This window comes from Notechis scutatus, chromosome 1, assembly GCF_049901735.1.
Source record: "Notechis scutatus isolate UNSWTSFEM ecotype Mainland chromosome 1, rNotScu1.2, whole genome shotgun sequence".
Classification (NCBI taxonomy): domain Eukaryota; kingdom Metazoa; phylum Chordata; class Lepidosauria; order Squamata; family Elapidae; genus Notechis; species Notechis scutatus.
In genome coordinates this window covers 271,133,092-271,155,059 of record NC_142009.1, presented here as the reverse complement: position 1 = coordinate 271,155,059, position 21,968 = coordinate 271,133,092, and the positions used below count along the sequence as shown (strand labels likewise).

The 21,968-nt window shown below is 37.5% G+C and overlaps 1 protein-coding gene across 2 annotated transcripts in view; it reads right to left on the bottom strand.

The window, feature by feature from the left end:
- The window catches only part of PALS1 (protein associated with LIN7 1, MAGUK p55 family member), a 54,844-nt gene extending 33,665 nt beyond the window's left edge, over positions 1-21,179 (bottom strand). The window contains exons 1-2 of one of the 2 annotated variants that reach the window (XM_087951571.1): positions 20,906-21,170; positions 16,486-16,676 (exon numbers count right to left, since the gene is read on the bottom strand). The gene's annotated coding sequence lies outside the window, so the exon portion shown is untranslated. Of the gene's footprint in view, positions 1-16,485; positions 16,677-20,905 lie in introns of both variants that reach the window. The other variant, XM_026671161.2, reaches the window with a different exon arrangement.
- Between the last annotated feature and the right edge of the window lie 789 nt (positions 21,180-21,968).

Below are 21,968 nucleotides of genomic sequence, written 5' to 3'. Positions count from 1 at the left end.
TGGCATGTGGTCACGCTACTTCTAGGTTTCTAGACATTATGTTTGCTACTATAGCCAATAAATGCCAACAGCTATTATCTAATATACTACTAAAACTCTCCTGTCTGGAGAAAGTGGTGAATCGCAGGGCAAAAATTTTAAACCAATGTACCTCAAATGGGCTACTTTCAAGAATGCATTCAGAACCCATGACTTCTATAGAATTAAAATCTGGCAAATTTTATAAAGAATTTAATGATATAAAATTATTATAAAGTCTTATAATACAAAATATCCAAACTGTCTCCTATGGCCAACTCCTGATGTTTGACTGTGCAGATGTATTTCTGAATATCTCCATGAATTTTAAAGAAATTATCCAGTACATTAGGATAACTATTCTTGAAGGCATTGAGGAATTTGGTAAGGAAACACCTCTCAAAAAGAGCTTCGAAATATCAAATGAAAACAGCTATGTTAGGCTTTAATAATAACAGTTTCTTTACTTTTTTGTGGTAGTAATATTATTTAATCTGTGAAAAATAAAATCAACACTCCAGAAGACAAATTTGACTTCTGGTGACTATATGAGCATGTTTGTATATTTTCTCAGAAACAATATGGAGATTATCTTTACCATTATCTTTACCTTCCCCATTCCCAATGTCTAACTATTGCCCTGTGATTGATTGGTAGTCTCTCATTTTTGTAATTGCCAAGTTCAATTCAGGTTAGCTTTTATCTTTTTCATAGTCTGTCAAGGTTAGGCAAGTTAGTTAACTTCTAGTTGTCACATGCTCTAATAACTATCCTTTAAAATATGTCCTTGCTGAAAAATACAGTTTGTTACATCATTTCATGAGTGACATTTATTGTTAAAAGTGAATATGATTATATCACAAATATAGCTATTTGTTTCAATTCATTTATGTTATACCTGTTATTCCTGATGTTAATGAAATTTCGGTAGATGTTTTTGTAATAAAATTGGCTCAAGATTATCCTCACTAAATAATCTAGTTGAAAAAACTAGTTGTCAGAAAGGTTTTCTATTACTGTTTACAGTATGAATTATGAATTCTTTGTAAATCTCTGAGCTGCATGAAACGATTTCTTATTGCTTTGCAGCAAATCATCTTCCTATATACTTTCTATCTAAGATAATAAAGTATGCTTATGCTAACAAAATTTGTAAAGCAATAGCACTTATATACTGCTCCATGGTGCTTCACAGCATTCTGAGCGGTTTACAATGTCCGCATATTGCCCCCAATAATCTGGATCCTCACTTTACCTACCTCAGAAGGATGGAAGATTGAGTCAACTTTGAGACAGTAAAGAACAAACTCCTGGTTGTGGACAGAGTTAGCCTGCAATACTAACCACTGCACCACCACAGCTCTTTCATTCTGTTAAGATGTAGTTATAAAACTGATGTATGAAAAAACCCAAGGTGGTTAACTAACCTTAACCAACACATGTCCAACATTTAACATTTTAAATTATCTTCATGTATAAGCAGTATTTATAGGAGTACCACATAGTACACCACAGGGCTTTAATTATATTCAGTACTGTTCTTAGGCCATGGAATTAACATTTTAAGGTCCCCAATGACACTTTTGGGTTTCAAGAACTGAGTTCAAACCTCCTTTACTCTCATTGTAAGGTCTTGCCAAGGGACCATAAAAAGAAAAAAAAAGAATGCACATTGTTATCTTCATTGTAGCAATGTCCTAGTAAATATATTTCCTTTTAAAATAAAAGAGTAATAGTCTTCCTACAAATGAAATGTTTCAGTTTTAAATTGATTCTATGCACTGAAATAGAAAAGAGTAAAAAAAGTTTATCTCTGATAATCTCCAGTTTACATATTGAATAAGTAGAATAAGAACTATGTGAAATTCTCATAAATCATCATTACCCATTCAATACATGCAAGGCCATAGTTTTGCATTTTAAACTATAACTTGCATATTATAATCTTGTGAGAGAAAATATGCTGGCAGCAAATGGAAATTTATAGCAAATCCTAAGAAAGAGTCGGACCACTTGAACAACAAATAGTGATACCTCAATTAATATGAAAGAATGGAACCAACCTTTGCCACGTCTCTATTAGGGCCAAGACTGAGTTGTGACTGGGGCTAGGGGCTTCCTGCCCCAACAGGAAGAGGCGTGGCAAAGATTGATGACTCAGTCTCTGGGCAAAAAGGCAGATTCAACCCATATGTATGGATTATCCCAAAGGCATTCTGGAGAATAAGATTGATCAAATAAAAGAAAGAGGGTGCTATAACAGGAACCCACAACAGAAGCAACTCTCCATCTGGAGAATAATCTAAGGAACAGCCCAATGGACAAATGTGATGATGAGAATATCTGGATAACCATTTGGATAACCAGAAATTAGAAAGAGCATTTAAACCCTTTCAGAATAGTTTCTGAAACTTCAAGGAAAGAAAAGAGAGAAAGGGAGAAAGAGTTGTACTATCTATTCACAATATCTACAGTTTTAAGATAACTACAGCCTCCTATCTCCACAACCCACATCTCAAACACACCAACAACAGCCAAGCCTCCTACAACTGGCCCCAATCCATTGGGTTCACAACCTCTGGTGATCACAGAAAAAGAAGTGCAAGATCTATTACACAGACAAAAGCCAGGGAAAGCACCAGGGCCAGACAAGATAACTCCTTCTTGTTTAAAAGTCTGTGCTGACCAATTGGCCCCCATCTTCACCCAAATCTTCAATAGATCACTAGAGATATGCTATGTTCCTTCCTGCTTCAAACGCTCTACCATCATCCCAGTGCCAAAGAAGCCCTCCATCAAGGAACTGAATGACTACAGACCAGTTGCTCTAACATCTGTAGTTACGAAAATCTTTGAAAGGCTTGTGCTGTCCCACCTGAAAAACATCATGGATCTGCTGTTAGATCCCATGCAGTTTGCATACCAAGCATAGATCAACAGATGCTGTTAATATGGCTCTGCATTACATCCTACAACACCTTGAATCTCCAAATACCTACGCAAGAGTCCTCTTTGTAGACTTCAGTTCAGCATTCAATACCATCATTCCAGACACTCTTCTAAGTAAATTAAACCAACTAGCGGTACCTGAACACACTTGTAAGCAGATCATCCTAACAGACAGGAAGCAGCAGGTGAAGCTAGGCGGAATCACATCCCATACCTGTACAATCAGCACAGGGCCCCCCAAGGCTGTGTGCTTTCTCCACTTCTCTTCTCCCTATATACCAATGACTGCATCTCAAACGATCCATCTGTTAAAATACTGAAGTTTGCTGACACAACAGTGATTGGTCTCATTCGAGACAACGACAGATCTGCATACAGACAGGAGGTTATACAACTTGCCTCGTGGTGTAACCGGAACAATCTGGAACCGAACACACTCAAAACCGTAGAAATGGTGGTAGACTTTAGAAGAAACCCTCCCATACTACTACCTCTTACAATACTAGACAACACAGTACCAACAGTAGAGACCTTCAAATTTCTAGGTTCTACTATATCACATGACCTAAAATGGACACCTAACATCAAAAAGGTCATCAAAAAAGCACAACAAAGAATGTTCTTTCTGCGCCAACTCAGAAAGCTAGAACTGCCTAAGGAGCTGATGATAACAGTTCTACAGAGGAATTATTGAGTCTATCATCTGCACCTCTATAACTGTATGGTTTGGTTCTTCAACCCAACAGGACAGACACAGACTTCAGAGGATAATCAGGACTGCAGAAAAAACAATTACTACCCACCTGCATTCAATCGAGGACCTGTGTACTGCACGAGTCAAAAAGGGGGCTGTGAAAATATTTACAGACCCCTCACATCCCGGACATAAACTGTTTCAACTCCTTCCCTCAAAACGACGCTATAGAGCACTGCACACCAGAACAACTAGACCACAACAGGTTTTTTCCGAAAGCCATCACTCTGCTAAACAAATAATTCCCTCAACCCTGTTCAACTATTACAAAGTCTGCACTACTATTACTGTCAACCTTCTCATCACTCCTTATCACCCATCCCATCCCACATGTGATTGTAGGACTGTAACTTTGTCGCTTGTATCATTACGATTTATATTGACTGTTTCCTAGTATGATTTGATTACTTATTGTACCCTATGACTATCATTAAGTGTTGTACGTTATGATTCTTGATTCTTACGAATGTATCTTTTCTTTTATGTATACTGAGTATTAACACCAAGGCAAATTCCTTGTATGTCCAATCACACTTGGCCAATAAAGTATTCCATTCAATTCAATTTAATTCAATTCAATATCTGTTGCAAGCTCATAAATCCTAATCAATGAACTTGACAATATTGTAAAGAGCATTAGGGCTAAAAAAGCAGAATAAAAGCACTACTGTTTTGATATCTATTGTCACTTGCCCCATCAAGAAGTGTTGATGCTTTCCAAAAGCAAGTAACAGGCATTCCAAAGAGGGAAGAAGTGCTGGTAGAGAATGTAAACAATCCCGGTATTTTTGTTTCTCTAAACTCTGTAGAAAGCACAAGAGGATTAACTCTTCTTGACATAGATACTGATGCAACAGGGAAGACTCAGTAAAATATTTAGAAATTCTAGGAACACTAATGGAAAATTGCAATGTGATGACAGAAATCTTCACTTGTTTTAATTTCAAAAAGTAGATTTTAATAAAAATTAAGCAATGTGGATTCTATTGCATGAGAATGGGACAAGAAGTTCAAGAGGGATGTGAGTCCTAAAAAGGGACAACTTAAATAAATCTAATGGAGCGTACAATGGAAGACAACAGAAGAATCCTAACTAGTTACTAAAATCTAAAAGCAAAAAAGGACACATATAGACAGGAGAAAAAGACAAACTGACACGGCATGTAGCCCAGAATTGTAGGGGGAATCCTTAGATGAATATTATCTACTAAGTAATGAAGAAATACTTTGGCCAATAATTTTCTTGAGAAACCCTGATGGAAGAAATGCAGTGCAAGATAAATGGATGACAGCAAATATCATTATCTTCAAGGGAGACAGGGTGAAAAGGATCCAAGGAACTAGAGATTTTAATCTCTAGAGCAGATTATAGAGATCAGTTTGTGAGCATCTTGAAAACAGAGCAATAATTACTAGGAGTCAGCTTCAACAATGACAAAATAGATTTGTCACGAACAAATTTGGCCACAGTAATCATAATCTGTTTTCTAACTAAAATTTTTTGCAAATAGATTGTACACATATTGTCAATATAGATAGTCCTCATTTACCAACAGCCTTATGCAGCAACCAGTTACAATAGTGCTTAAAAAAATAACATTGTGACCAATCCTAGCATTTATGACTGTTGCAGTGTCCTGCAATCTTGTGATGAAAGGCAAAAGGAAAATCAAGTTGTGGTCACATGATTTTTTACTTAGCTGTGTTGCTTCTCTTAATGTCTTAGTTTGTCATGGTAACATGATTTTCCACTTAGGAAATGACTTATAGGTCTCTATTGTGATTGCTAAACAAAAATTACCTTTATAGAATCAGATTCATAGATTTGGAATGGGCTACATAAATAATCTAGTCCATGGGTGTCAAACTCAAGGCCTGGGGGCCAGATCCAGCCTGCAGGATGCTTAGATCTGGCCCATGGGGACAGCTTGGAAACAGCAAAGGACCAGCCCGTGGTGCCTCTGCGAGCAAAAATGGAGCTTGGAGAGTGTGTGCAGCCCCCTGTGCCCCATTTTTAGCCACGACAGCCTCCTGCAGCCCTCTGCCAGTGAAAACGGGGCATGGGGGACTGCACGCCCTGAGTTCCATTTTTGTTGGCAGAGGACTATCAAAACAAACTAAAAACAAAACAAAGGAGAAAGGGAAAGAGGAAAGACAAAGAAAAAGGGAAGAAGGGAATAATGTAAGGAAGGAAAAATAAGGAAAGTGGGGAAGGAAGAAGGAAAAGGGAAAGGAAAAAAAAGGAGATTATAAGGAGAGTGAGGGAGGGTCCTGCATTAGCACTTGGCCACCACAGATGCCCGACATAAGTCCTGTGTCATGCCCCCCCGGCCATGGCTGACCATGCCCATACCTGACCACACACACCCTGGCCATACTTGCCTCTCTGGCCCTCCAAGGTCAAACACAACCTCCAATGCGGCCCTCAATGAAATTAATTTTGACACCCCTGATCTAGTCCAATCACCTACTGAGGGAACAATTTACTACATCTTTGCTAGATTAGCATCTAATCTCTGCTTGAGTTCTTGATGAAATATTCACTAATTTATAAAGCAGCCTCTCCATAGTCTGACAGTCAAGCTCATTTTAATAGCTTAAAACTACTTCCTTGTAATTTGAACACAGTACTGCTTTTTAAAGCAATGAAAATGTCTCAACCCGCTATATCCCTGAGAAGTTGCTCAAAGGAACTGGGGTCAAGTTTCTAAATCAGTAATGGGTCACTCTGGTAACAGCTGGGGAAAATAGATGTAGATGACAACCAGTGGTGGGATTCAATTTTTTTTTTTACTCCCGGTTCTGTGGGTGTGGCTTGGTGGGTGTGGCAGGGGAAGGATACTGTCAGAGGTGGGATTTACTGGTTCTTCAAACTACTCAAAATTTCTGCTACCGGTTCTCCAGAACTGGTCAGAACCTGCTGAATACCACCTCTGATGACAACCATTTTCCCTCCTAGGCAGAAGCTGCTACTGACTTTTTTTTTCTATGAATGGAAAGGATATTTTATTGGATTCAATTATTGGTCTTCTTTACATGGTCAAATTATTTTATTGAAAGTTTATACTATATTTTGGTTCTACAGATTCAGCAGAATTTGAAAAGGATCTGCCTTTCTCATTTTGGACCTCTTAAAATAAATGTAAATAATATTTAGGCAGACAGATATGTCAAATTTCATAGGAAGAAGATTTTTGGATGCTATAAACAGGTAATAGCAACTGTAAGCCTTCATACATAACACATTATTTGTAATTTGTAAAAAAGTTTTTAAAAATATCTTTTAAGTATACTTTTCTTTTTTAAGTGTAATAAATATTTGGCAATAGAAAATATTTTGTAATATATAAGGTATCTCTTCAAAAAAACAGATTCATGAAAATTTTATTTAACCACAATATCATCAGCACAATCTGCCTTTAGTTATTATTGTAACAAGAAATGCCATAGCAGTTTATGTAAATTTATCTATGTAAGATAAAAAAAAAATTAATTGAATTGAATCAAATGTAGCATTGATAAAAAAGAGCCAAGGTCCTAGTCAGATTTGTTTGCTGTTAATTTTACTAATTTAGAGTTTTCTTAGTCTGGTGGCTAAGCAGACTCTTAAGACATCAGGCTAGAAAGCAGGAGAGTGTAAGTTCAAGTCCTGCCTTAACCATGAAAGCCAGGTAGATGACTGTGGGCCAGTCACTTTCCCAACCCACTTCACAGGGGAGGCTGTTGTGAAGAAAATAGGAGAAGGAAGGTATGCTGAATATGTTTACCACTTTGAATTATTTGTAAAAATAATAAAGGTGAGATATATAAATAATATAGAAATTGATTTATGTTAACATTGATATAGATGGAGAGAAATATCTAAATTAACAAGGATTTATTTTCTGCTACTACAGTTTTTACTATCAATATAAAATTCTCATGCCGGCACTGTAAAGAGAGTTGTCATTATGGAGAAAATAGAAGAAAGGTATGTTAGATATGTTTAGTGCCTTGAGTTATAAACAAAAAAGGTAGGATACAAACAAACAAACAAATAAATAAATGAAACAATGGTATGTGATTTTATCCTTTTTTATTCCTTTCCACCTTTAGGCAACAGCTGGAACTTCTCATTTAGGCCAGATTAGCATTCCTTTGGCACTCTCTGGAACTGAATGTTTGTTTCTATAGCAACAGCTTTCCCAGCTACTAAAGGGAAAAAAATTACATCATGAAGTTGTATCAAGCCTTTTCTTTCTCACTACGGTTCCCGTAAGATTTCAGGTTAACCTTTTAAACTAAAAAAACTCCTAGATGTTACACAGTACAGCATACTTCTAGCAGTTATCAGGTCCATTGGCAAATGGCTAAAACACCCTAGTAAGTAGCAGTAATGATACCAAAATTTCCTTGGAACAGCAAATACATAAAACATATGCTTTACATCAGTCATTTGAGACTGCTTGAATACTTTAATGACCCAGGTGAGGATTCATTTTATGCTGTACGCTTAAAAATAGATTCAATCCAAAATAATGTATCAGTTATATAACTACTGCATAGATATTACTGAAATATTAAACAGAGAAGTATTCAACATTTGGCTGTTTCTTTCAAGGAGATACTTGCAATATTAATTGTATATAGAATTTATCTATATATGCAAAATAAAAAATTCAAAACATTTACAAAATAATTTTCACTGCGAAGAAATGCCATTATAGTAATTATCATGACATCCTGGATAGATCCTGACATCCTGATAGACTCTCACATCCTGGACATAAATTGTTTCAACTTCTACACTCAAAATGACGCTATAGGCACTGCACTAGAACAACTAGACACAAGGAGTTTTTGACCAAATGACATCACCCTGCTAAACAACTAATTCCCACAACACTGTCAAACTATTTACTAAGATTGTATTACTATTATTCTTCTCATCCTTCCTATTACCTAGCCCCTCCCACTTATGACTATAACCTAGTTGCTTGTGTCTTTACGATTTATATTTTATTTAGTTTCCTAGTATGATTTGACTGCTTATTTAGTATCCTATGACTATCACTAGGTGTTCTATCTTATGATTCTTGATGAATGTATTTTTTATGTACACTGAGAGCATATGCACCAAAGACAAATTCCTTGTGTATCCAATATGTTCTGTTCTGTTCTATTCTTATTCTTATTCTATCCTATCCTATCCTATCCTATCCTATCCTATCCAATCCATCCTGGATAATCTGTATTTTAAGCAGAAACAGACTAATTCTGTTTTTTCAAACTTGCGGTCTGAGGGCCAGATGCATCACATGCTGGCCACGCTCATTCCTGCTTTAGCAAAGGAGGAAAACTCGTGATAAATCATGTGAAGCTGCCATGATGGCCCGAGTGTGACACCCCTGTTCTAAATAATTAGAACTTATAAGTCCATTTAGTGACTGTTCAAAGTTGTAACTGCACTAAAAAGTGACTTAAGACCATTGTTCACACTTACAACTATTGCAGCATCCCCATGGTGATGTGATCAAAATCACTCTTGGAAACTGACTCATATTTATGATTGCTGCAGTGTCCTGGGATCATGTGATCACCTTTTGTAACCTTCTGACAAGCAAAAGTCAATGGGGAAGTCAGATTCACCCAGTAATTGTGTTACTAACTTAAGAACTATAGTGGTTCACTTAATAACTGTGGCAAGAAGAGTCATAATGGGGGAAAATTTACTTAACAAATGTCTCACTTAGCAACAGAAATTTGCCCCACTTGCCCCTGGCAACTCTCTCAGGCGCAGGGCAGGTCGCGCCCAGCACCAACAAAGCCGGAAGTAGTCGCCTGCCGTTTTCCACCAGTCAGGCAGCGAGAGACAGACAGATTCAGCTCCGAGTGTTCTCCTCTCTCGGCCTTGCCCAGTTTTGCAAGGATTCAGCAGACACTGCCCTTGGTGATTGGGGGGGTTTTGTCCCATACTTTGCCTGCCAAGCATCTTCGGGGGGCAGGGACTATGTTTTCCAGCCACTTTGGACCGAGTGGCAGGATTCATATGCGTGCCTATGTGAGTGTGCTGCTGCTTGGGATGATGCTTCTCTGAAGTGAATGCGGTGATTACAGCCTCACAGTCACTTCTTTTGCAACGCAAAGTTTATCTTTCCAGAGACAGAGAGAACATGGTTGACTTTCCTTACAGTTATTCCCTATGTGTGTGGGTTGGGAAGTGGGAGGGAGGTAGGGAGAGAAAGAGAGAGAGAGAAAGGGGGATGAGAGGGAGAGAGAGAGAGAGGGAGACAGTGAAAAAAGAGAAAGAAAGACATGAGAGAAAGAGAGATGAGAGGGAGGGAGGGAGAAGAGAAAAAGAGATGAGAGAGAAAGAGAAATGAGAGAGAGGGATGAGGAGAGGGAGATAGAGAGGGTGATAGAGAGAAAAAGAGAAAGACCGAGATGAGAGAAAGATTAGAGGGAGGGAGGGAGGGGGCGATAGAGAAAAAGAGAAAGAGATGAGAGAAAGAGAGATAAGAGAGAGGGAGATAGGGAAAAAGAGAGATGAGAGGGAGGGAGGGACAGAGAGATACCTATTTCCCATAGAAAAGGAAACACGGGGAACCACAAAATCTGGGTGGACATGGCTGGAAGGGTCATGTGTCTGGGTGGGTGTGAGTGATCTTGAGGTTGGCCATGCTCACCCAGGTTTTGTGGTTCCCCGTGTTTCCTTTTCTATGGGAAATGGGCCCAAGTGACTCTTTTGAGTGTTTAAGGTTGCAGACCCCTGCTCTAGACTATTTTAATTATTACAGTATAACATTTTTCCTATAATTGTAATGCTTAAAACTTCTTTAAAGTTTACTACATTGCAGAGAATTTCCAGGAAGTAGTAATCTGATCTCAGAAATAATGTTTTAAGAAAACTCGGCCCTAGTCATGTCTTCAACCTACCTAAAGAGCAATGAATGTTACCATATTTTTAAGGTACAACAAGGCAACTGTCTCAGAATAATCCAACAATGTAAGATTAATTCTTTCTGAAAATGTAAAGCCATTTCTTCTGTACAGCAGAAATCTAAATGAACATATCCCCAAAAGATGATTGCCTATCAACCTTTGAACCAGTGATGGGATTCAACCGGTGTTATTACCGGTTCGGTGACTACGTTGTGCTGTGCAAAGCAGCTGAGGTTGAAAAAGCAGGAAATAAAGGACAGGTAAGAGCCCGGGCGGGTGGGTGGGCCAAACAGCAGCAGACATAGAACTGGTTCAATGTCTGCTGATCTTCAGAGCTACTGGTTCTATAGAGCCAGGCACAACCGGTAGCATCCCACCCCTGCTTTGAACATATTATAATTGTGATTCCCTTTTTAAAACAATTATAACAAGAATAGGGAATAACAAGAAAAGGAATAAATTTAACAGATTACTATTTCTCTTTCTGTATGAGTTTGGCAATTTGAATAAATTACAATACAATACATTTATATTGTGAAATTTAGAAGGCTGCCCATTGTGATGAAGATTTTGGGTGGCAGACCAATAAAACTTGGGAAAAAATTATGTACTTCCATAACTGTAAAGTGAAACAAAGAATACTTTCTTGGGACACTCCTGAATATTTTATAATTTCATAAGAAAGGAACTTTCAGCCATTTGATCACTTATCCTACTTCAATTAGGAGTGGCTTTTCTGAATCATCAGTTTAGTTTCATTCAGTGCAACTTGTTTTGCACTGAGTAGAACTTTCAGAGTGCAATGAGATAAATTATTTTGCAAGCCTCAGACACAATTACCTTTCTTTTATGTATCTTTTTTTTCCTGTCCCCAAGAAAAAGAACTTTGTTCTCTAGCAGTACAAGAAGGTCAATATTTAAAGCATTTCTTCTGAAATCAAGCTACAAGCACTTTGTAGATTGGCCTCAGAAAATGACTTATACTCTATCTTTACAAAGAACATACCAGAGCTTTCCATCCCCAGCCATTCTGATATTACAATGATAAATGTACTGTAACTAATGAGAAGACAGAAGTCATACCCTCTTGAACCCAACACTCAGAGAGGGGACAAGCAGCCTGCCAAAATGCTAGGTTACTTCTAAAAAAAAAAAAAAAGCAGTGACACAAAAATAGCAAAAAAGTGGTAAAATCCCTTTATGACAAAGGGAAAAATACACCTATTTATTCCTTCTCCTCTCCCACCATTTTTGCAAATATATATGTATTATAATTTTTCCTAGGGCTATCAATGCAACCAACTTCTATGTCCTTAATTTTTTGGATATTCCTATAACAATATGATGAAGGTTCTTGTAGACACAGCTTACAGACATAACAGTGGACTAATGTCAGTCATGAGGCTTACTGAAATGGGGTTAAGTTCACACATCTGAAAAAAGCAAGCCAGTTGGGAATATGCTTTATGTACTTGGAGATGTTACATGTGGAAAATCAAGTAGCATTGTATACAAAATAGAATCTAAGATATCTAGTCAAAAAATGACAGAAACTAACTGCAGTCCAAAAAGCTTTAAGTTGATTTTAATTGAATTACATGTAAAAGTTGTCATAACCATTAATCAGATAGCATGAATGGATTGTGCTTTTCCTTTTTTGCCAGAAAGATTATCTCATTGAAGGTCTTTACTTGAAAATGCAAGAGTCAAGGGGAAGAGAATTTAGAAGTAAAAGACTCCCAATAATCATTAAAAAAAGAATAGCAAAACTAAAATAGAATATAAATATTGACTGTTTGTTTTCAGTCTAGAAACAATCTTCCATATCTATTTTTGCCTTTACCCCCTTCACTGATGTAGATTTTCTGTTAGAGCCTGTTGCTCTTACTGACCTAAGCCAATGTGACCGATTTCTAAAAATCAGAATAAAAACATAGTTAATAAATAAAACATAGTGAAGTACTGGATCTCTTCTATTCATTCCAATATGATTGATTTAAATGTGTGGGAAAGCACAGCTTCAAGGTGTTGCCTGATGTGCCTGCAGGACCCTCCTAAATTTCCGTAAGGAACCAGTAATGCCAGTTAAAAATAATATGAATATTTTTACACTCTATTTTGAAAAAGCCTTCAGGGCCACAAAGAATCTCAATCACCACACCCGAAGTGAGTATCAAGAAGAAAATGTTATTAAAAATTCTCACTGTAAGCAACCAATCTCAGACACTGCCGTATCTCTAGTTGTATAGTTGAGGTAGCCACAAATTAACCCATTATAATATCAAGCAGAATATATCTTGGACCTACTAATTAATCTTTAAATACAGAGCTTTTCAGTTTTTGGCTCATCTTAGTAGACAACTCAAAACCACTAGTAGACAAGAATATGAATCTATTCCCAAACTGAAAATTGATTGAGAATTGAATAATCTATCTATACCAATACCAACATTATGAACTAGGATTTCCAATCTAACAAAGTTTTTGTTTTATATTTATATATTTAAATATATACAAGTAGTTCTTGACTTATGACCACGATTAAGCCCAAAATTTATGTTGCCAAACAAGATAGTTATTAAGGGAGTTTTGCTCATTTCATGATCTTTCTTGTCAGAACTTTTAAGTAACACTTTGAGTTTGGCTACCCCATTGACCTTGCTTGTTAAAAGATTACAAAAGATGACCATATAACCCTGGGACAATGCTTCATGCCAATGGCCAAACATTCAAATGTTGATCAGATGACCACATGGATGCTGCATCGTGTGAAAAAATGGCAATGTCACTTTTTTTTCAGTGCTGTTACAACTTCAAACAGTCATAAAGTGAATTGGTTGTAAAGTGAGGACTACCTGCATGTTATTCACTTTTCTAAGATTAGCAATAGCCATTATCTTCTTACAATGCCATGCAAACATCTATGGAAAATATCACAAGCATGTAATGAATGCAATGAATGATGATACTGAATACAGTATCATCAAGTTCATTTTCTCAGCAGGTTAGAGATTCAGTTTCTTTAGTTAAGAAGGTAATGCACAATAATTATTAGCAGGAATTCATAGCTTTTTCTTGCATTGATTAATCTAATCCTTTTTTCAAATCATCCACATCTTATTTATGCACTGTATTTTACAACTCCTATAAATAGTACTTAAACACTTTTTAAAAGCAGAGATAGTCCTCTCTTAATGATACTAATTGGGACTGGCAACTCTGCTGAGAAGTGAACCAGTCATTAAGTGGGAAATCAAATGTGTGCAACTGTGCTTTCTAGCTGGAAAGAGACAAGATTATTCAGTTTGGTTTTAATTTTCCTTCTAACCACTCCTGGCCCTTTGGCATTCTCAACTGCATGGTTACTGTCTTGTACACATAAAAAACAATGTGATTGTGTCGCAACCTGGGGCTGGAGCCATAGACATGGTATACAAGCAGCTTACTCTCTTGAAATTCCTTTTTCTTCAATCTCTCTGCTAGGGACAGAGAGCAAGCAATCTATGTAGGCAACCTCTCTTTTGCCTGAAAAGGTTTGCCTCCTTTTTCCCACTGATATTGCATTGCTTTTGATATATACAAGAGCAAACGGCTTACTCTCTTGCAACATTTCTGTAAGATTACTACAGAAATCACTTGGTCATTTTCTCCCCTCCTCATCTTGAGAGAATAGAGGGAGAACACAGACACCAGAGGGGTTCTGACTAAAATGATGATCACATGACTGAGAGATGCTGAGAAGAGTGGGCTATAAGGTTTTTTAAAGCACTGTTTTAACTTTAAAAGTCACTGAATGAATGGTTGGTAAGTAAGGAGTACCTACAATCAGAAGAAGAAAAAAAAGACTCTTGGAACAGGAGACATGATAGCCAATCCTGGAAGGACAGAAGGAATGTAAGTGCTCCTGTAAAAAAAAGAGTCATGATAATTGATGACTTTGCTAGTTTATTTTCCAGAGGTTTTAAGAGATTGATGTGCCTCATCAATTTGGCCCCTTGGCAAACCAATTCTATCTCCAGGGTTTTTTTTAAATTTTCATAAAGTAGTCCTAAATAAAGGAATGAAACACTTAGCATTGATATTTAAAAAAAGATTTAGGCACAGCAGGATGTAATCCCAAGATTCTTTCAAGTTGTTCAGAAGTGGTTCAGTCATAAGTGCATTGTTATTTATTTACAGACACACACAAGTTTGATTGACTTTACTTATCTAAGTAAATAAAGGTTAAAGTAAGTAAAAGTTACTAAAGAGAGAAAGAGAGAGACACAAATTTGGTTATTATGAAGTCTTCTCTGGAGACTATAGTAAGCTGTTATCCCTCTCAGATAAACCAAATAGAAAACAGAACCAGATGATCTAATTTTACTTTATTATAAGATTACATTGACAGAATCTTGCAAGTCTGAAAGTACAGATCTCCTACCATCTCTTTTTACAGCCTGATCAATTAGAGCAGATCGTTCCTAAGTTTCTTTTTCTGATTGTTAAGCAACTGCAAGCTCTTGTCCGACTGTTGCCTAGACAGCATCTTTTCCCTTGTGTCTCAAGATCATTCCCACATACCATTACATAAGCCAAGCATCCATCTACTTCCCTTCTTTTCACTTAACTGAGCTGCATCCTATTTATGGCCAATTTTCTTGCAATCCAAAAGAAGGTTTTTTTGTTTTAGCCACTGTTAATTGATAAACTCATTGGTTCAAGTTGTTTTCTCAAACTTTTTATTTTGGAAGAACATTTAAAATATTTTGCAGGTCACAGGGAACCCCTGCATAAAAATCTTTTAAAAACCTTGAAAACTTCACAATGCAATTTACTTCTAACCTACAATCTAGCTTTACAATGTTAATAATAAAACAAAGGAGCAGGCTGGCAGCTGAGTCCTGATTCATAAAAATTCCCATCAGTTCAATTGCTAATATCACACGGCACGGGAAATTTAATTTTTTTCTGCCAATCGCAAAATCTCATGGAACCCCCGAGTTTCGCAGTTGAGAAAAACTAGAATTAAGTACCGAACTTACACAACCCACAGAGACGTTTAACCTAAGCAAATTGTTTAGTATATCACAGATAATTCCTAATTCCAGACATGTTTGCTTGCAAGACAGACTCTAGTTTAGAGATTCTAGATCATACAGAATATCGTAAGCATGCTGTAACTAAACAAATTACACTACTGAAATATGGACCACAACTAGCAATGGATACAAACGATCAGATGTTTTGACTAGGAGACAAATCATTGTTAGTGTCAAGAGTGAACTATGGAAAAATGGACACTGAAGAAAAGGAAAGACAGGAAAGAAAGTAGGGCTGTAGGGAGAGAAAGTTTTGTTACATGTTAGCATTTTACAGTTGATAAATTGTTTTATTTTTAGTTTGAAATTTATAAAGCAGCTCTTCAAGTTATTCACAGCATCTTCAGAATAAGGAGTATTACAGTACCAAAGACTAAGACAGCTGTATATGACAGGAAAAAATGCAGGAAACATTGCAAGTTCACTTGAAATAAAAATAAATACTAAAGTATGAAAATACTGGTAGAAACCTAGTGGTTTATTTTGAGGAATTAAAGTTTGTTGAAATTAACTGAAAATAGTTTTGAACAAGATAGGTGTCTGTCCATTTTGTTATAAGGAAGTGAGGTTTGCTTATGCCAGAAGAAACAAAAGTTGAATGCAGTAGGAAATGGGTTATTTAAGAATTGGACATGGTAAATATGGGATATAGGGAACAGATGAATAAGTAATGAATTACTATGGATTTAATATAAAAACTAGTGTTAAGTAGTCCTCAACTTATGACCAATTACTTAGCAAGCATTCAAAGTTACAACCTACCTGAAAAGGGAACTTACAACCTGGATCCAAAGTTCTGATGGTCACACAGTCCTTGCAGTCACATGACCACACTTCAGACACTCAGCAACATGGCCGCATTTACAGCTATTTGCAGCATTCCACATGATATGACCATGTTTTACAAAAGTTTGACTGAAAACTGGCATTTCTGGTTTTCAACAAAACTGCACCTATAGTAAATAGATTTGCACTTATTATCACTGTGTTTGCTTAATATTCACACTTACAACTGTTTCATTCACTTAATGACTGCTGCAAAAATGTTGTAATTTTATTTTACAACCATTACAACTTGTGACTATAATGGGCAGGCTCCATTATGGTCATACTCAAGGACTAACTGTATAGATCAAAATATATGAAGGATGGTGAAATGGATTGAAAAGCAGAACATCAAAAAAGATATAGGTGGATAAAGTGTATAAGATTCTCAGAAAGATTAAAGAAAACCAAACCCATCATTTGAGGTGTACTGTATGTATATATGATCAATGTATATAAGGATCAATTGCAAGACCAATCATTATAAGGTAGACTAGATTTTGTTAATTTCCTTATTTCTGTCTGCTACTAATTTCTTTTACTTACCTCTTATACTTTTATACTTTTTCTGCTCTTTGCATATTATGGATGAGGAGTATGCAATGTATGTATGTATGCATCTCAGCAATCCCCAACTTTTCTGGCCTTTACCGTGTGGGGGAGGAAGAGAAATGGTTCTGTGTGAGTTTTGACTAAGCACATGGGTCCATTTGCACGAGCAGAGGGCATGTGTGCCTGCCACTCATTCAAATGAAGCTGCATGTGCATGCTTACCCACCGCTTCTGCAGCTTGGTTCCAAACTTATCCGTTGCTTGTGCAAATGGAGCTGCATGTGTGCACGCTCGCCCACTGCTCGCACAAGTGAACCTGTGCCTGCACTAGCTCACCAACTGTTTCTGTGGTCCGGTTCCAAACTTGTCCGCTGCTCACACAAATTGAGCTGCTCACACATGGAGCTGCACCTGCACATTCTCACCTTCCACTTCCGCTGCCCAGTTCCAAATGGGCCGCGGCCCACTAGTGGGCTGTGGCCTGGGGACCCCTGATGTATCTTGTGACCTATGGTTTGGAAAATACGCTTTTTCCTAAACCAGAATCAGATAAAGTATGGAATTTTAAATTTTGTTTCACACTGAAAGATTTAAGCAGGGGCAAATTAATAGCTTTTCCTAAATATTACTTTCAAAGTTTAAAATGCTGAGCAAAGAAAAAAGGAGATCTATCCTGAAGAAAAATTTATTAGCTTCTGCTTCTTCAAGAATTCTGGAGGTTAAGTCTATCATATCAGAGGAAGAAATGAAAGCTAATGACATATGCTCTACACGTTCATCCCAGAAAGGTACAGTTGTCATCATTAAATACCAATTCTAAAATTCATGTTTATTTGAATAATATTTCACAAGCATCAACATTTTAAACATATATAAATATATATACAACATGTAACAAATTTTAAATTTATTTATTATTTTATTTGAAGCTGATACATCAAAGCTACTATGGTGATAGGTTATTATACTCTAATTTTGAGAGTATTTCCAATAATATTTCCTTATTTAGCTATGTCTTATTCTGACCTCTGCAATTTCACATTCACTGACAAGCAAAGTCAATGGGGAAGGTCAGATGCACTTAATAATCATATTAACAACTGCAGTGATTCACTTAGCAACTATGGCAAGAAAGGTCATAAAATGGATCAAAACTCACTTAACAACTGTCTCACAACAGACATTTTGGGCTTGACTATGGTGATAGGTCGAGAACTACCAGTTGATTGTTTCAATGGCCCCAGTTTGAATTATCAGACTATCCAGCAGGAACAAAACAGTTTAAGTGATCAGCTCTTACATCATCAATACCAAAATATTCTTATTCAGGCATTAAATTTAGAATTCACCTTGTCTGAACTAAAAATTAATAACTTTCCTTATTAAAATGGGAAAAGGAAAAAGTTATTTTCTTTCTTTTGTAACATGTTTACTTTTTTAAAAAAAGAACTTTTTTATGCAACTTAGAATCACAAACTGTGAAGAGGCAGTCTTATAAATCTTTTAAATAAATAAGCAGTTAATGTCACCCAAAAATATTTCCCACTGCAGACAAAAGATTCCAAATGTAAGCTAGAGTTAGGTAAAGTATGATTAGTACAATGGCAAACTACTTTCCAGCTAAAGTCCAACAATAATTCAGGAATGCAAAAGCAAAGAAGCTATATTGCATTTTGATATAAGAAAATTAGCGGCCTTTCCAAACATCATTATTCAAACCAGTTAAAATATGGCAGCAATAAAATGACTATTTTAAAAACCAATGCAAATCACAGTATGATCCATAAATTACTAAGTACTAATTTTAATGAGATTTAAATATATTGCTCTTAATTTGTTTTTCAAGTGTTTTTATTGTTGTTTTCCAACCAGAGTTAGGCATATAATATAAATTAAATAAATAAGCATCAATAATATGGCATATTGAAATCAAAGGAGGCCATATTTTTGTGGCCAATAGAATATCTGCTCAAAAATATATCCCACTGATTTCAATGTAATTTATTTTTAGTTATGTATAAGATTGCTTTAACTATATTATAATGTTTTAGTAACGTTATTTGGGAAAGAACTATTTTTTTAATCTCAAATCTTTTATCTTGGAAGCAGCAGTTGAGTATGCATAGCAAGAGATTTCATGAGAAACTTTGATCTATTAAGAACATGGCTGAAGTCCATTATTTGTTTACATTCTTGACTCACTGGTATGTAACAAATCATATGCACTGCTGTTTCCAAATCATCTGCTTTTAAAAATATGCAGATTTCAACAAAGTGCTTTTTAATTAGAAAGCTTTTAACTATTAAACTGAACCCGGTATGTTTTTTTTCCCCATAAAGAATGGATATTAATACTGCTTTAACTTTTCACTTCAGCAATTCACCAGATATTAACTGACTAATAAGTTTAAAGAAAATAAATATCAACAGACATTATTTAAAAAAATATCCGTTACATGTTTTCCCAGATACATTTACATAATTAAAAAGACAATGCTCTATCTTGTTATCCTAACTTGCATTTACATTTGTTGGAGTTTAGCATCCTTTGCTAACAGAAATAAAGCTCAAATTTTGACTCCCACAAATAAGCCCCTCTCTTACACGTTTTAAAATAAAATATAGGTATTTTTCATTTAAATAGTGCTAATCAAGTACTAAAGAAAAGGATTTTAATTCAAGAAAAAAAAATACTTTGAGTGCAAAACTTTATACTGAAACTTTTTGGAAATTTGGCTTAAAACAGCAAATATTGTGTCTATTGCTCTTTTTGCAAGACAAGATATAATAAGAAATCATTAATGTATAATAAAAGCTCATCTACCATTTATGTCAATGCAGGCATATATTAAGAAAAGGCTAAACTGCTTCAATTTTCTCAAGTCTTCACAGAATCAATCCGGGGAATAGCTTGAAGCTTTTGGAATTACCCGATACAATCAGAGGCGCAACGGTGTCACACGTTCCAACTTTCCTTAGAGCTACCGGTTATATTAACTCACACCAGAAAAATTGCAAGAATCCCAATACTGTATGCAGTGTTGCTGGGCGTACGGGTAAGTAATTCCTTTTGCAAAAACAAGTTAGGGCTTAATAGCTTTAAACAAGGCCAATTCGCCAAGCATAGGACTTCCAGTAGGTCAGAGAAAGAAATAAGGCAGGATTAAGGGCAGGACGCACCGAAATAGACCGTGGGCAAAGGCAGCAATAGAAATAGCTGCTGCATCCAGGAATCCTTGAGAGACAGAAACTAACTTGGTTTCCCCCTCGTTCGTGCCAGACACCCAGGAAGCAGCCTTTAAAAACCCAAAACCGGGAGTCCCACATATCTGGCGATCACTGCAAGATGAAACCCTTGGAGAGATAAAGTAAGCATTCGAGGGAAAGAATCAGGACGTGGAAAAAGCCCCTTTACAATTCACACTCGGGAGCGGGGAGAGCAAGAGAGAGCGAGCGAAACACAAACACAATCAGGAAGGGGAGGGGGGAAAAGGCAGAGGGAAAAGGCGGGGCTGGGGGCGAGTGCAGGAGGCGACCAGCCTACAACGATGAAAGTTCGCGCGGGGGGGTTAGGAAAAGGAGCACAGTGCGGGGGGAGAGAGGAGCAGCCAACCTGTGGGGCCCCAAACTGGAAGCAGCGCCCCCTCCCCATAGGGATTCAATAAAGGCGGGGAAGGAAGGTAAGTGGGGCGAATGTCGGGCGCCTGGGGGCGGGGGGGCAGGGACCCTAGATACGACGACCTCGGCTGAGGCACCTGTCAGGCAGCAGCAGCAGCAGGACCAAAGAGGAGAAGTGGGGCCTCACCTTCACGCTCCTACCGCCAGCAATGCCGGCCGAGGCATAGCCCAGGTGCGAGGCGAAAGCGAGAGAGGCACGCAGCTCCCGCTCCAATTCCGGAGTTCTCCCACCAAGAGGCGACGAAGGTGGGGAAGAGAGAGAGAGAAGCTCCTCGGTTTTGCCGCCGCCGCCGCCGCCTAGCGAGAGTCAGTCAAGCACGGCAACTTCGGCCGCCTCCCTCCCGTGCCGGATTCCGGCCACAAAACCGCCGTCCCACTAGCCGCCCCGCCCCCATCCCACCCCCACACCCCGCGCGCATGTGCACAGCAGCTTCGCCCGCCCTCCGAGCCTCAAGCCCCGCCTCGCAAGGGCGCGAGGCGTGATTGGGGCGGTGCGCCACTCCCGGGCCGCGGAGCTTTGCGTGACGTCGCCGCCGCGGCCCCGAACGAACTTGCCCCGCCCTCGGCAGCCTCTCTCCGGCTTTGCTAGGTTGAGCGACGTCCCCGCTGGGTGTCTTTAGGTAGCTGAGTGCCCCGTCGGTACAAACTGGGGCGGTGGCATTTCTCATAGCTGTCTGTATTTCCGTGGTGACGGCAAGCTGCAAACCAAGTTATACCTCTTACGCTTTTAAGGTGGACCTGCATGGAGGAGCTTTGAAAATGTTTGTCTTTATAATGTTCAGCCCTTTTAATTTGTGAAATGGTTTAATCAAGCATCACCTTTCTCAAAGAAGGCAAATGTCAATTTAGAATACGGTGACTATATTTCTTTGGGGGGAAAAATACCTGGAAAACGGGCAAAATCTGAAAGAGGCTCATAAGGATTTTTTTAAAAAACAAAACAAAACCCTGATTGTTTATAACTTTACTTTGAAGGAAAATCCAAGAACAAAATCAAGAAAAACTTTACAAAAATGTTTATTCGAGCAAAATATCTAAAAAGCACAAAAAGCTATGAAGTTATAAGAAGTAAGCATAAAAAAGCTTTTATGTAATAAGTCTGCATTAAGTGGTACCATTTGTACAGGAAAAGTAAATGACAAAAAGGACAAAGGTGAGTTTTTGAAAAATAAATCTAAAGGACAATTTTC